The sequence below is a fragment of the Cricetulus griseus genome, chromosome 3 (genome assembly GCF_003668045.3).
Source record: "Cricetulus griseus strain 17A/GY chromosome 3, alternate assembly CriGri-PICRH-1.0, whole genome shotgun sequence".
In the NCBI taxonomy this organism is placed as follows: domain Eukaryota; kingdom Metazoa; phylum Chordata; class Mammalia; order Rodentia; family Cricetidae; genus Cricetulus; species Cricetulus griseus.
Window position 1 is genome coordinate 149,470,203 of NC_048596.1, and position 15,931 is coordinate 149,486,133.

The following is a 15,931-nucleotide window of genomic DNA, read 5'->3' on the forward strand; positions in this document are numbered from 1 at the left end:
ATCAATTGGTTTGATTTGGATTACTTACAGGAGTGTGGTCAATTTGTAGCTGAGAGTACCACTGAAGAGAGTCTTTCTTAAAGCAGATGCTAATGTTTTACATATTATCAGGAAGGGAAGAGGTTGCTCTTTCATGGGCCCAATGTTGTGTCTCATATGGATAAATAAATCACAGTTCCTCTGATTTAAAAATGGAATGGTCATGCTATTGCTTTAAGAAAGTGTTTCCCTACACTGAGCTGAAATCTGGAACCTAGTTGAAGAGAGGGAGGAATGAAGAATGAAGGGGTCTGTACCAGGTTGGAGAAACCCACAGAAACAGTTGGCCTGAAAAAGGGAAAGCATGTCGACCCCAGATGCTCTTTGGGAGGCCAGTATGGGATTAACCCAGCCCCCTGATCATGGATGCCATTGGGGAGGCCCCTGCACTCCTGGGAGCCTCCGGAGGTGGACTGGCTTTTTGCCCTGGTGTATGTGGGGTACTTTGAGAGCCCATCCCACTTGAAGGGATGCACTCTGTCTCTGAACACATGGGGAGGGTCCCAGGCCCAGCACAGGAAGATTTGGTGGACTTGGTGGAGCCCCGGTTGGGGGCCCTACCCTGCCTGGGGAGTGGTGGGTGGATGGGGTGGGGGGTAGGTTGGAGGTGGGGGAGAAGGAATGGGGGTAAGGGGAGGGAGAGGGAGAGGGGAATTATATGTGAAACAAGCCTATTCCCTAACTTGAATTAATAATAAAAAATAAATAAATAAAAAAAGAAAGTGTTTCCCAACCATGTGCTGTTGTTAAAAAAGAAAAAGAAAACTTACATGCCATTACTTTACTTGGATATAAACTCAGAAGCATAATTTGTTGTACTTGAACTTCAGAGACTAGGGACATAGTATTCCTGCATCCAAAATAATGTCAGCTGAATATCCCTTAAACTCAGTTACACTACAAATCAGTTTGACTTCTATGCTGTGTTGCCATTGTCTCTTTGTCAGCCGTCAGAACCTTAGGAAAGGAACCAAAGAAGGGGTATTGTAGAAAGGCTGAACATTGATAGACTAAGCAACAATGAGCCAGCCCATGTCTGACATCATTCAGGAAAGTCTGATTATTTGGTAATTTGTTTCCTGCAGGAATAATTTTCTTCTAGCTTTTTTTCTTTCATCCTCTGAAGAATTTGGAGGTGACAGGTACCTTCTGAGTTAATTCTAGGAGCACAGTTAGGGAGAGGAGAGAGGGAGAAGGAGAATAGGGGAATAAAAACCCAAATGTCTCTGGGAATAGCAGAGGGAGAAATTAGTAAGAAGGCTGAATAACTCAAGTTTACAAAACAGTAAATAGAGGAACCAGCTATTTAGGGTGCTGATCATTTATTTTGACAGGTGTAGTTTATCTCTACTCATTTATAATAATTATACATTGTGGAGACTCATTGTCCTGCCCCCTCCTGTCTCTGTGCTGAGAGCAGATAAAAGTAAATTCGACAGGTCTGGAGGGGGAGAGAGATAATATGTGTTAATGACCACATGGGAAATCTACACTTGAGCCACTTGCTGGGAGGGAGGCATGGAAATCAGATGCCACATGGGGTGCAGCCAGGCTTTGAAATAATACTTTGAAACTCTAGCTGGATTTTTTTTCCTGTCAAGTTTTCATTTGTATCCATTTCATTCATAGGCTCACTTTCCTATTTATTGTTTCTCTACCCTCTTTAAGATTGATATCTTTTGGATAGAAACTTCAGAATAACATATACTAACACCAATGATTGATATGTAGACAACATCAATGTAGATCATTTTATATATTGATGTGTTCATTATTTTGTTCAGAGAATTTGGGCTGGCAATAATATTTATTGGTTAAGGATACCAAAGCCACTCAAACTATAGCCTCAGGTATTTAGTAAGTGTGCTGCTTATAACTTATTTTTGTTATCTGGTCTATGGGGCATAAACACTATCTATTATCATTATTTGTAGAAGGAGGTAACACCAGTATCTACTCCATGAAGTATGCTATAAGAATTAAAAAATGTGTTTTATACAGAATAATATGTTTCATGCAATTCACCATAATGATTGCTTATGTTTGGTACCTATTCTGCCTTTGTAGTAGTAAAATTGTGAATTCAAAATTGTCTTAGAGCTACTTGCAGACAGTATTTAGTAGAATTTAGTCCCATGGACATTTTCTAGGTATCTATTATTGGGCCTATTGTAGGTTTCAAGACTATGATCCTGACTCTCAGAACAGGAAGACACAAAGCCAATTGTAGTAGCCAGGCTAATAGAAGCTGAGAGATCCTCCACTCACCCCAGGCATGACTGAAAAGAAAACCACTAACTATATTGCTTTAAAGACATTATGAAAAGGCTGTTCCCTAAAATCCCTTTAGAACCATTCAGTCCATGGTTAATCTGCATCCCTTATCTCACAAATGAGATGTTCATCCTCCCACTTCATACTAATGGAGGGAAACTCTGGCACTTCTTAAACAGATGCTCTGACTTTGTTTTCAAACTTGACTTAAGATAGACATGGTACATATGATATTCTTCTCAGATTCATAAAGTTTGATCACCCTTGGTCGGGGTGCCAATGACTTTGAACAGCACCTTGGGAAAGCCCAAATGTCTCCACTTTCTAACTAGGCTTGGTGATATCTCAGCTCTGAGCAGTTCTGTAAATTGAAATAGCCTTTGGCATCTCAGAGCTCATTAATAGCCTTTGCCCTAGGGAGAGGGAGAGAGAAGAGATTATAGAGACAATGGTTTTATTGAGAGACTTTGTTCTAGTTGTTGATTGTGCTTCCTAACCCTTCTGGCCTCATTCTCCATGATGACAGGAGGGGGGTCACTTTGTATTTGTAACCCAAACTCAGATGACAGAGTCTCCACCTCCATCTCTTCGTGCAGGAATTAGATTAACTTGGGTCAGATCCATAAAGGAATATTATTCTTTCTGCCTCTGCTTCCTTCATACTTAATCATACACTTGGAATCTGCTAGAAGGGACTCAGCATCCCTCAAGGTTCTAACATCAGTGACTAGACTTATGGGGTGATTCAATTACCTAATCATTACAAACTGACTGTTTCTTGGGTGAGCGGTTCTTATCAGATGTGGGAATGTTTCTTGGTAGACCCACCACCATATTTAAGGAGATCTCAGAAATATTTGAGCTCCCAATAAGAATCTTGCATCTGCCTCCCAACTATTTACCACCTGATTTCCTGAAGAAAGCACATAGTGAAAATCTCAAAATCAACTTTTCCTGACAAGATTCTGCAGTTGATTCCATTATGCCTCCCACCTCTGGTTGTGTCAGTCACTAGCATACTCTCAAGCCACTCTGGACAGCTATGGTCTCCTAGATCCAACCCAGAGTGATTATGTGTATCCTCTCACTTGATCAAGTTTCACACCGTAGTTGGTTCTTTTATTTTTGTTTTCATAATTTTACTCTTTGGGGCCCATCACCCAGCTCCCAAATAAATACACAGAGACTTATTTTTACTTCTAAATGCCTGGCCTTAGCTTGGCTTGTTTCTTGTCCCGTGCTATCACCTCGCCAGCAAGAACCACACAGGACATTCGGATTCTTCTGCAGGAAAGCTTTAATGCGTCTTGAGAGGAGAGCATAAGCTTACCAGAGCGGAGACCCCAAGACAAGAATCCCGTCCCCTAATAAAGGCTGGCAGCTGCCGCCTGGGACGTGTCACCCTATGATTGGCTGCAGCTCCTCAGGCCATATGACGCCACGGAATAGGCAGAGATCAAGGAATGGAGAATTACCCAGCGCCTGCGCAATAATCTTATTTACATTCAGTGCCTGCAGGCGCCATCATTGTAATGGAGAATGCAGGGACGGCTCCCTACAGTTTCTAGCCGGCTTTTCTAATTTAAGTTATCCAATTTCTCTTTAGCTACACTTTTGCTTCTGGATTTTTTAAATCTTTCTTTAATATATATCTTTTTTTTCCTTCTTACTCCATGGCTGGCTGTGTGGATGGATGGATGGATGGCCCCTGGCATTCTCCTCTCCTTTTTTCATTCCTCCCTCTTCTCTAGATTTCTCTCTACATGCCAACTCCAGGTCTCCTTTCTCTTGCCTAGCTATTGTCTGTTCAGCTCTTTATTATACCAATCAGGTGTTTTAGGTAGGCAAAGTAACACAGTATTACAGAGTTAAACAAATGTAACACAAAAGACTGCAACACATCTTTGCATCTTTAAACAAATATTCCACAGTATAAATGAATGTTAACACATCATAAATTAATATTCCACAACATCATACCTTACCCGAATCCTTTTCACTTTGTCTTCTGTCTCCTATATCTTTAACACTTTAAGTATCCCTCTTCCTTCTCTGATGTCACTCCCTAGTAGGACCCATCCTTGGAAGTCTTCAAAAATCTAGTTGGTTATCTTCTAAGAGTAACAAATGTGTTTCCTCACAGCTTCTCATGGCCTCTTACAGAACAAACACCTCTACCTTCTGTTATTTTGTAGTTGTTGTTTGAGATAGGGTCTGATGTCACCTAAGCTGGCCTCAAACTCAACTACATAGATGGAAAATAACCTTGAACTCTGATCTCTTCCTCTGTCTCCCAAGTGTCACAATTGTATACTTATACACTATGCCTGGTTTATTTGGTTCTGGTAATTGAAGCCAGGTTTTCATGTACTCTGGGAAAGCACTTTACCAACAAAGCTACATCTCCAGATCCCTCCATTTGAAAGTGCCTCCACTAAAAGCAAAATGTGTGCTTCTGCGGCATGGTAACAAAGAACTGCCTCATCATGTCTCTTTCTGATCTTTTTGCCAAACTTCAGGTTTTTCTCTTCCTCCTCTGTTGGGCCTCCCCTCATCTAAACTTCTATTGGCCTACTGTAAGCAGAAAGCTGCTCTGAGGTCATGACTACATTGGCTGTATGATCAACTTTTCACCTTTATCTCTCTTGGCTTCTCAGGAACATTGTACAAAAAGGATCACCCTTTTTCCAATTGTTGCTTCACTTGGCTTCCAACCCACCATACTCTTGCTGTCATCTGACTTTATTTTCTCTTTTTGATTCCACGTGTGTTGGAATTCCCCACTGTGTTAGTCTGTTGTCTATTGTTTTAATAAAGACAATGACCAAACAAAAAAATGAAAGGGTTTATTTCCTTTTAGACTTTATAGTCCATTGCGGAGTGATGTCAGGCCAGGAACTGAAGCAGAGGTCATGGAGGAATGCTGCTTACTGACTTGCTCCTACTGGCTTGTTCAGTTTATTTTTGTATAAATGTCAGGACCATCTGCCTAAGAGTGACCTCATTGTCAGTGACTGGGCACTCTGACACCAGTCATTATCAAGAAAATACCCCCACAGACTTGACTATAGAACAATCTGGTGGAGGTATTTTCTTGTGTCAAGTTAGCATTCAACAAACTAGCCAGCACATCCATTAAACAGTTCTATTTATTATTATTTCCTCTGTGAATTTACTTAGATATATGTGATTGAATTTGTAACCCCCAGTTTTTCTTCCTTTATTTTCCTCTCTCTTCTCAGCTTCAGAATTGTATATTCAACTATCTCTCTTAGATTAACAATACCGGGTCCATCTAAAGAGGTAAAGTCTCAATTTCTTTTTGTTCTCTCTTCTACTCCGCTCCTGCAAACTCAATACTGTAAAGTATAGAATTGTGTGCAGGCTATAAAACCCAGGGTTATTTTTTGTATCCTACTTCTCCTTAAACTAACAATAACCAAACATTCAAAACTACCCTGAAGTGGTCATGTTTTACCATATTATATATTATCATTCTCTTCTAGCATACAATAATTCCTTGTGGCACAATCACCATTCCATTCTTACCACCTGTATCCAACTCTCTACAACAGCTGAATGATCTTTTAAAGCCACAAATCAATTCATGGTATGCTTAAAACCTGACGATTACTTTCTATAGTTCTAAACTCAAACCCCTACACCTGGCTCCTAGTAGCTTATATGGCCATCCCCTAGTCATGTCTTCCAATCCATCTACTCCAATGTGGTACTCAGAATGGCAATTTCTTCACACTTTTGCATAGCCTTCTTCCAACCTCCATTAGGTTCCTACTCAAATGTATTTACAGAGATATTCCTTGGCTGCTCTGGGCAAAACAGCATGTCCCATTATTCCCATTAGTTGTTATTTAAAGGTTTATTTTATGAATTTTTATGTACCTGTACTATTTTACTTTACTACAATTCATATTACAGATGGCAAGACAGAACACTCTTCAATGTTATGCTCTTTTATAAAGGAATTAATGCCACTCATTTGGCCTGGGAGATAATTCAGCAGGTGGAATAAGGCCATATGTAATGGTTTGAATGATGATGCTTTAACAAAATTTAACATGAAAATTTAATCCCCAATGAAGCTATAATAAAAAGTATAACTGTGAAGTTTCTAGTTCCAAGGATTCTATTTTCATGAATGGGATTAATACTTTACTTTCCCTTTATTGAAATATTTTTTTCATAATAATGTATCTTGATTATAGTTTCTCTTCTCTCTACTCCTACCAGTTCTCCCCCTTCCCTCTCACTTATATCCTCTTCCTCTAGAATCATTTAATATCTCTCATTAATAAACAAAATGCTTCTAAGGTATAATAATAAAATAAAATAAGATGAAACAAAAAGTAACACATTGGAATAGGACAAAGCAAAAAATGGAAAAGAAAGAAAAGGAAGGAAGGGAGAAGTCACAAGAAACAGAGATTCACTTGTTGCATGGGAATCATGATTAATTAGACTCAGTACAGGTTAAGTGAAGTTTATTTGGGGAGAATGCACTTACACATGAAACAGATGACCACCCAGGCTGTTCTCCATGAGCCAACCAGAAGCAGCAGAGAGAGTGAACTGGGCTTGGGACCCCAGATCTAGTCCTCACTCCATCATGTCCACACCCAAACAGGTGTAGTCAGCACTACAGGTGAGGGGGTGGGGTTGGATATCTCACTACCACTCTTCTTTTAGTCTAAAAAAAATTTATGCTTGATATAAAACTATATACAAAGACAGCAAATATCAAGTATGCTCTAGGAGAAGGAAATATAAGCACATACACACTTAAGACCTATTGCCATTGAAGCAACAAGAGGAAGTGGCAAGAACTACATATCCAGTCCTAGGGTAACGGAATAACAGAGATTACTATAGAGTTGTCCCAAGCTAGAAAGTTTAAGTCTTATACCTAATATTTCTGTCTAGGAAGAGAGAACAATAATTGTGATAATCTAATCTTCAACCTCATCAAAGATCTGAGAAGGAGGTTAACAATAGTAAGGTAGACAGGAAGTGCAGGCAAGCAACTTCCAAAAGGTGCAGAGAAGACAGAAATAGCAAGCTACCTGGATAGTCACCCAAAGTCTCATAGCAGCGTAGGGCCAACCAACTTTGGTTAAGGCCTAGAGTATCTGACTGACCAACACAAACAGAGAGGTAGAAAGGCTATCTCACCCTGACTTGGCAAGGTTCAACAGTCTTCTAAGTTTATCTCCTGCAAGCACAGTAAGACATCATGTCCAAAGTCAGTGGTGGAGGTGGGATCAGTTCTTTACCCAAAAGGGAATGGATTTCAGAAGGAGTGACATCAGTGCCAAACATACTCTCAGGAACAGCTTGGTGCTGTTAGGAGCAACTGTGTCTCATGTCAATGGAGTACTAATATTAAAACATTTAAATGCCATATTCTGTAGGTCCACGAAGTGTTTGAAGATCAAATATCTATGTCTGACTAATCTCATAGTATTAGAAACATGGGTGATGATAATCTGTAATTCTCAGAAACATAGTTGTATAATGGCTGAAGCTTCCCAAAAGAATTTATCAAGGACCATGACTTAAAAAATGTAACTATATACAAAAATATAATTCTCTGAAATGTCTATCTCTGTTATTGACTAGAGGTAGAACTTTAAAGTGCAATATGATAAAATATCCTAAGTTGTATCAATATACAAAATGTATATACCTCAAGATAGTTTTATATTTGTGTGTAAAACATCATAAACAGAAAGAAGACCCTAAATGGTCAACATATAAGAATCTAACAATTGAAGTTATATATAGCTAACAGTTACTAAAGTTAGTCCACTAGAAAATATGTTAATCTACCTATATCCCATCTTAACCATACCCTTCCCATCCATGCCCTTAACCTTATCTAAAAGAGATAGCCGAGTCTGAGCATCACCTTCCATGTCCAACCCTAAACAACTTAAAACCAACCCTAAACAGGTGAATTATCTCTTTTTTTAGTGGAAGAGAAAAAACAAAACAAAACAAAATACTCTTAATGCCAACAGCAGGGAAAGGGGGCGTTGTTTTCTTAGGATTACTTCCTGCTAAAATGGGAGGACAATGACTCCATGGGATCTTGTAGGAAAAAAATAGAGCAACAAAAAGTCTCTGGAGGACTAGATGTAACATTTGTAGCTAGTCTCTGCATGGCGGGAGGTGCTGGACTGAAGTTCTTATCTGAAGCTCTAGCCAGGGTGTAATAAGAACATATACCATTTCTGCTAGCTAGTCTGGAGTTGTCTCAAGCCTTAGAGTCCCAAACCGGTTTTAGGGTGGTAGTTCAAAGACATTAGGTTGCAACAAGTAGAATTGATCTTTTTGGAGAGTTCAAAGATTGCTGTTAGGAAGATTTTTGTTCATTGTGGAAGATTTAAATATTAATATCAACACAGAAAATTTAACCTTAATAGGTAAACATACAGGGAAAAGTAACAATAAGGATGAAATTAAATATGAGGAAATTATGATTTTAGAGAAAACAAATATAAGACAACACTAGTCCTAGATTTTGTTTTCTTCTGTCTTACACCAATGACCTTTTGATATGAGACAGAAACTCTGAATTTTATTTTTAACAATATGTGTGAATTTGGAGAAGGAGGGCCAAGTCCAACTCCCAAGCCAGGTTTGATTTTTATGTGACTTTGGGACTATGATTGTGCTGGGAAGTAAGAAGATATGAGTTTATTATAAATAAATATCTTACCATATATCAGATTCTTCTTTGTATGATGATTCTTTTTGGATAACTATCCTCTCTTCTTTAGGCATCTACACTTTCAGTGTCTTTTGGCTATTTGGAGATTTTTTTTCACAGTTTTTCCTGTAAAGACAAGAACAAAACATTCCCCCTACCTTTGTGAGGTCTCCATACAACTCACTAGATATGCCTTGGTGGATGACCTATCATTTTTCCTCATCAAGAGCTTTCTTCTGTTCTAACCAGATCTTGATCAACTTTGATGGTATCTAAAGCTTTTCTTCTCCTGTAGAAACATAGGTGAAACACATACCTCAACATAACATATCCTGGCTTCCATATTGAGGTCAATATGTTCTTGAAGTACACAGACTGATTTAATTTAGCATTTTTTTCTATTGTCCAGTGTCTTTTATGTGGCTGTTTTTCTTTATCATAAGCATTGAGAAAGTTTTATGTTAGTAAAGCATTATGTAATCTGTGTTGGGGGTCTTTGTTGCCCCTGCCTGTTTATAAAGCATTTCTTATAAAACGTGATTAGATCTCTCAACCATTGCTTGTCCTGGGGGATTGTGTGGAATACCAGTTATATGTTTTATGTTATAATATTTAAAAAAAATTGTTTCAATTTGCTGGAGACATATGCTGGAGCATTGTTAATTTTTATTTGTGCAGGTATACCCATAATAGCATTACCTCTAATAGGTAGCCTTTTTAGAACTTAGAGTAGTGACCCATTGAAATCCTGAAAATGTGTCTATTGTATGGTGCACATATTTTAATTTTCTAAATTCTTTAAAGTGAAACACATGCATTTGCCAAATTTTATTTCTATGTACACCTTTAGGGTTACTACCTGCTGGCAAAGGAGTTTGGTTATAGAAGGAACAAGTAGGACATTTCTTTACTATTTTCTTAGCTTGTTTCCAAGTGATGGAAAAATCCTTTTTTACACCTTTGCTATTCACATAGTATTTTTTAAATGAAATTCTGAGGCCTTCAGCACATTTTCTATTAATAAACAACCAATTTCATCATTGCCTTGTGCTAGAGGACCTGAAAGACCCATATGGGATCTGATATGTGATATGTATATAGGATGAGTCCTATTCCTGATTGTTTCTTGTAATTGTATAAACAATGAAGTTAATTATGTATCATCAGGAATAAATTCAGCAGTCTCAATATGCATATTGAGAGTCAGTAACTATATTGAGAGGCTCTGAAAAATCTGTAAGTACCATGAGAATGGTATACAATTTTGCTTTTTGTACAGAGTTATAAGGGCTTTGAACTACTTTACTTAAATTTCCTGATTTATATCCTGCCTTACCTGATTTGTTTGCATCGGTGTAGAATGTAGGGACTCGAGAGATTATTGTTTTTCTTACTATCTAAATTGTTTTCTTTATGAATTTTATTCTCTCATTTGTTGGGATAATTGTTACTAAACGTTCCCCAAAAGTTACTGTAAGCCCTTTGCCAATATTATCTTTCCATAAAGAGGAAATTTCCTCATTAGTTAAAGGTACTATAATTTCTGCTGGGTCCCTTCTTGCTGGTTGACGGAAGTCTTAATTTTACCCTTTAAAATCAAATCAGAAATCTTTTGATGTATGTTTTTAGTTTTTTATTCTGTTTATGTGGTAGAAATATCCATTCTAGTATGATACCTTCCCTCTGCACCAAAGTTTCTGAAGGGTATTCTCTAGATATATTACTAGAATACAGTCTAGTTTTAGATCCACATGGTCCACATGTGCTCCTAGTATTCTCTTTTCTACCCATTCTAATTCCTTTTCAGCTTCAGCTCATCATATTCATGGACTATTTAAGTCCTTGTCCCTTTTTAGGGTCATTTTCAAGTTTTTCAAATCATACCCTTCTACTCCAATAATAGACTCTAGTTGAGCAATCTCTCCTAATTCCCAATGGTGTGTGGGCTAGCCATGATATGTGGCTGCTGTAGATCCAGTGAATTTGTCCATGTGGGAATCAGGATTCACTAGACTCAGTACAGGTTAAGTGATGTTTATTCGGGGAGAATGCACTTACACCTGAAGTGCCATGGGTTCCCTCTCCAAGGATCCAACCAGGCTGTTCTCTGTGACCAGACCAGAAGCAACAGAGACAGCAAGCTGGTCTCGGGACCCCAGACCTAGCCCTTCCTCTGTCATATCTGCACATCCTTTTGGGCTACAGGTGTGGCTGGGGGGTTGCTTGGATATCTTGTAGGTCCTGTGGATGCTGCCTCAGTCTCTGAGTTCATACATGCTTCGATCATGTTCATTTACAAGACCTTGATTTTTTGTTTTCCCCATCCCCTCTGCATCTTAAACTCCTTCTGCCTCCTCTACAACACGGTACCCTGAGCTCTAAGGGAGCATTCCAGTTTGATGGAGACATCCCATTTAGGGGTGAATGTTTTAAGGATTCTCACTCTGCATAAGATCTGACTCTGATTCTCTGTATTTGTTCACATCTACTACAAAAGCTAGCTTCTCTGATGTTAGAGTAAGGCACTGATCTATGATTGTAGCAGAATGTCATTAGAAATCATTTTGTTGCTTTTTCCTTCCTTCTTTTCTTCCTTTCCTCCACTCTTTCTTTTAGAATGGTAGTATTTGTTTTTTTCCTGGGTTCATGTGTTATCTAGTCTCAGGTTCTTTTTTACCCAAGCAGTGTCAGGCATGAGTTTCATCTCATTAAGTGGGCCTTAAATCAGATATTGGTTGGTTACTCACACAAGCTTTGTGCCCTGGCCTAGCATATAATGCAGGCAGGATACAGTTCTACAAAAAGGTATAGGCAGGGTTTTTCTGCTTCGCCAATAACTCAGGCTTGTTACTAGCTAACTCTTACATTTTCAATGAACCCATATTTCTTATCTACCCTCTGCCATGTGTTGGTACCTTCTTTTAACACAGCACATCCATCTTGCTTTTCTCTGTGTCTGCTTGAGACTCCCAAGTCTCCACCATTCTTCCCAGCATTCCTCTGCCCCCCAAATTCTGCCTAGCTATAGGCAGGCATGTCAGCTCTTTATTAACCAATGAGAGTAATACATATTCATATTATACAAAAAGATTGTTCCATAGCACAAAGGGTTTGTAGCTGGGTTGGCATATGTTTCAGTTTTGATAGTGTGCAGAATACCTTCTGTGGTGATATTTTGTTTATGATCTAATAAAGCTTGCCTTAATATCAGAGTGCAAAGCTAGCCACACTAATTATCGATAGAGACCAGGCAGTGGTGGTACACACCTTTAATCCAAGCACTTGGGAGACAGAGGCAGACAGGTCTTTGTTAGTTCAAGGCCACCCTGAACTATATAAAATTAATTCAGACTAAAAAATTAACAGCTCACACAAAGGTAATCCCAGTACTTGGGTTTTCCTTTTCAGTTTGTTTATATGTTGCATTACACTGATGGAATTTTATATGGTCAACCATCCTTGCATCCCTGGGATGAAGCCTACTTGATCATGGTGGATGATTTTTCAGATGTGTTCTTGGATTCTATTTGCTAGTATGTTATTGAGTATTTTTGCATCATTGTTCATGAGGGATATTGGTCTATAGTTCTCTTCCTTAGTTGTGTCTTTGTGTGGCTTGGGTACCCAGGTGATTGAAGCCTCTTAAAAGAGTTTGGCAATGACGTTTCTGCTTCTATTGTATGGAACAATTTGAGGAGTATTGGTATTAGCTGCTCTTTGAATTTCTGGTAGAATTCTGCACTGAAACCATCTGGCCCCGTGCTTTTTTTGGTTGGGAGACTTTTGATGACTGCTTCTTATTCTTTAGGGGTTATAGGTTTATTTAAATTCCTTATCTGTTCTTGATTTACTTTTGGTAAGTGGTGTCTATCCAGAAAATTGTGCATTTCCTTTAACTTTTCATAATTTGTGAAGTACAGATTTTTCAATGTATGTCTTGAAGATTCTGTGGATTTCATGTGTCCATTGTTATGTCCTCCCCTTCATTTCTGATTTTGTTAATTTGCATATTTCTCTGTGCCTTTTGGTTAGTTTGGATGAAACTTTGTCTATCTTGTCTATTTTCTTAAAGAATTAGCAGTTTGTTACATTGATTCTTAGCATTGTTTTCTTTGTTTATTACAAGTTTTGATGTTGGCTGTTGGTTTGCTGAATATTGCTTGTATCATGTTTAGATATGTTCTTGCTATTCCTGTTCTCTCCAAGATCTTTATCATGAAGGGATGTTGAATTTTGTCAAAAGCTTTTTGAGGATCTAGTGAGATGATCATGTGTTTTTTTCTTTTTCAGTTTGTTTATGTTGTCAATTACATTGATGGATATTCATATGTTGTATCATCCTTGCATCCCTGGGATGAAGCCCACTTGATCATGGTGGATGATTTTTCTGATGTGCTGTTGGATTTGATTCGACAATATTTTTGCATCATTGTTCATGAGGGATATTGGTCTATAGTTCTCTTTTTTAGTTGTTATAGTGGGAAATTATCAATAAGGAACCAAGTGGAAATATAAGGGTATTTAATAGGAAAAAGCCTTACTTACAGAGTGACCTAGCCACCCGGCGTGGCAGCCATGTGTACCGCAAGTACAAAAGTGAAACCGAAAGAGAAACACAGTCCCCTGAAAGCCTCACTCTACGTCACCCTGACCATGCCCTTGCAAGTGTGGTCAGGCACATCTGTAGCCAGCCCCTAAGTAGGCGTGGCTACAGCTTCTCCTACAAGTTGTGTCTTTGTGTGGCTTGGGTATCAAGGTTATTGTAGCCTCATAAAAAGAGTTTGGCAATGTCCCTTCTACTTCTATTGTGTGGAACTATTTGAGGATTAATGGTATTGGTTCCTATTTGAATTTCTGGTAAAATACTTCCATGAAGCCATCTGGACCTGGGCTTTGTTTGGTTGGGAGGCTTTTGATGACTGCTTCTATTTCATTGGTGGTTATATGTCTATTTACATTGCTTATCTGTTCTTGATTTAAATTTGATAATTGATATATATACAGAAAGTCATCCATTTCCTTTAGATTTTTGAATTTTGTGGAGTACAGGTTTTTAATGTATCACCTGATGATTCTCTGGATTTCCTCAGTTTCTGTTGTTATATCCCCTTTTTATTTCTGATTTTCATGCTCTCTCTCTGCCTTTTGGTTACTTTGGCAAGAGGTTTGTCTATCTTGTTGATTTTCTCAAAGATCCAACTCTTTGTTTTATTATCTTTGTTATGTTTTCCTAGTTTCTACTTTATTGATTTCAGCCCTCAGTTTATTTCCTGGTGTCTGCTCCTACGTGTTGAGTTTGCTTTTTGTTGTTCTAAAGCTTTCAGTTTTTCTGTCAATTCTCTAATGCTACTATTCTCCAGTTTCATCATGTAGGCACTTAGTGCTATGGATTTTTCTCTTAGCACTGCTTTCAAAGTGTCCCATAAGTTTGGATATGTAGTGTCTTCATTCTCATTAAATTCTAGGAAGTCTTTAATTTCTTTTTTATTTCTTCCTTGATCCAGGAATGGTGCAATTGGGCATTATTCAATTTCCAAAAGTTTGTAGGTTTTCTGCAATTTGTGTTGTTGTTGAATTCTATTTTTAAAGCATGGTGGTCTGATACGATACAGGGGGTTATTCTATTTTTTCTTGTGTCTTTGGAGGTTTGCTATGTTGCCAAGTGTGTGGTCAATTTTAGAGAATGTTCCACATGGCACTGAGAAGAAGGTATATTCTTTTGTGTTTGGATGGAATGTTCTATAGATGTCTGTTAAAACCAATTGGGTTGCAACTTCTGTTATATCCTTTGTGTCTTTGTCTGGGGGTCCTGTCTAGTGGTGAGAGCAGGGTGTTGAAGTCTCCTACTATAATTGTGTGAGATTTTATGTGTGGTTTGAGCTTCAGGCATAGATGTTCAGGATTGAGATTTCATCTTGATGGACTTTTCCTGTGATGGTATGAAATGCCGTTTCTTTTTTCTTTTTTTCTTTTATATGGCCCCAAACCTTTATTGACCCAATTACATGTCAAATCAAAGCATTTTTCAATCCAGAGTTCTCGGAGAGTATCCTATGTTGACTGTCCTAGAATAAGCTCTGTAAACCAGACAGAACTTGAACTAAAGGTGTGCACCAAAATTTGCAAAGTATTAGCAAAAGCTCCTGCTTGCTTCCAGGTTGGTCTTGTTTTTTTTTTTTTCTTTTTGATTGTTTGTTTGTTTGTTTTCCCAACCAACTGTAGATCAAATCCTAAGTGATAGGAACTTCACTGGAGACATGGCTCTAAAAATTAACAAATTATTTCAGAAATCCAGGTGCTTAGTCAACAATGCTACAGATGCCCAGAGACATCTTTAATTCCCTGTCCCATTTTACCAAGACCCCAGACAGGCATGTATGAATCTGACCCAATGCTCTATACCACACTACATTGCTATGAGTCCAGTTTCAGTGCGCTTTCCCTCCTTTACGACCACCAAGACCAGCATCAATATCTGATGGGAAAGGGAACCGGAGGGTCTCTTCATATCTTTTGATTGATTTTAGTTTGAAGTCTAATTTGTTAGATGTTAGGATTGCTATACCAGCTTGGTTTTTGGGTCCATTTGATTGGAAAATCTTTTCCCAACCCTTTACTCTGAGATAATGTCTGTCTTTGAAGTTGAGAGGTGTTTCTTTTATACAGCAGAAAGATGGATTCTATCTTCATATCCATTCTGTTAGCCTGTGTCTTTTTATAGGCATGTTAAGACCATTGATATTGAGGGTTATTAATGTCCATTGTTGTTGGTTCTTGTTTGTTTTGGATTTATTGTTGGTGGTGGCATTGTGTGTAGATTTCACCCTCTTTTTTTCTTTTCATGTTTGGTAAAGTGGGATTATCTATTGCTTGTGTTTTTTGTGAATG

General features: G+C 38.2%; 1 non-coding gene across 1 annotated transcript; it reads right to left on the reverse strand.

Annotated features, from left to right (window-relative positions):
• Nucleotides 1-15,414: 15,414 nt before the first annotated feature.
• LOC113835130 lies at nucleotides 15,415-15,543 on the reverse strand. The gene has a single exon (XR_003484407.1). It is a non-coding gene; the product is annotated as a small nucleolar RNA SNORA61 (small nucleolar RNA).
• Between the last annotated feature and the right edge of the window lie 388 nt (nucleotides 15,544-15,931).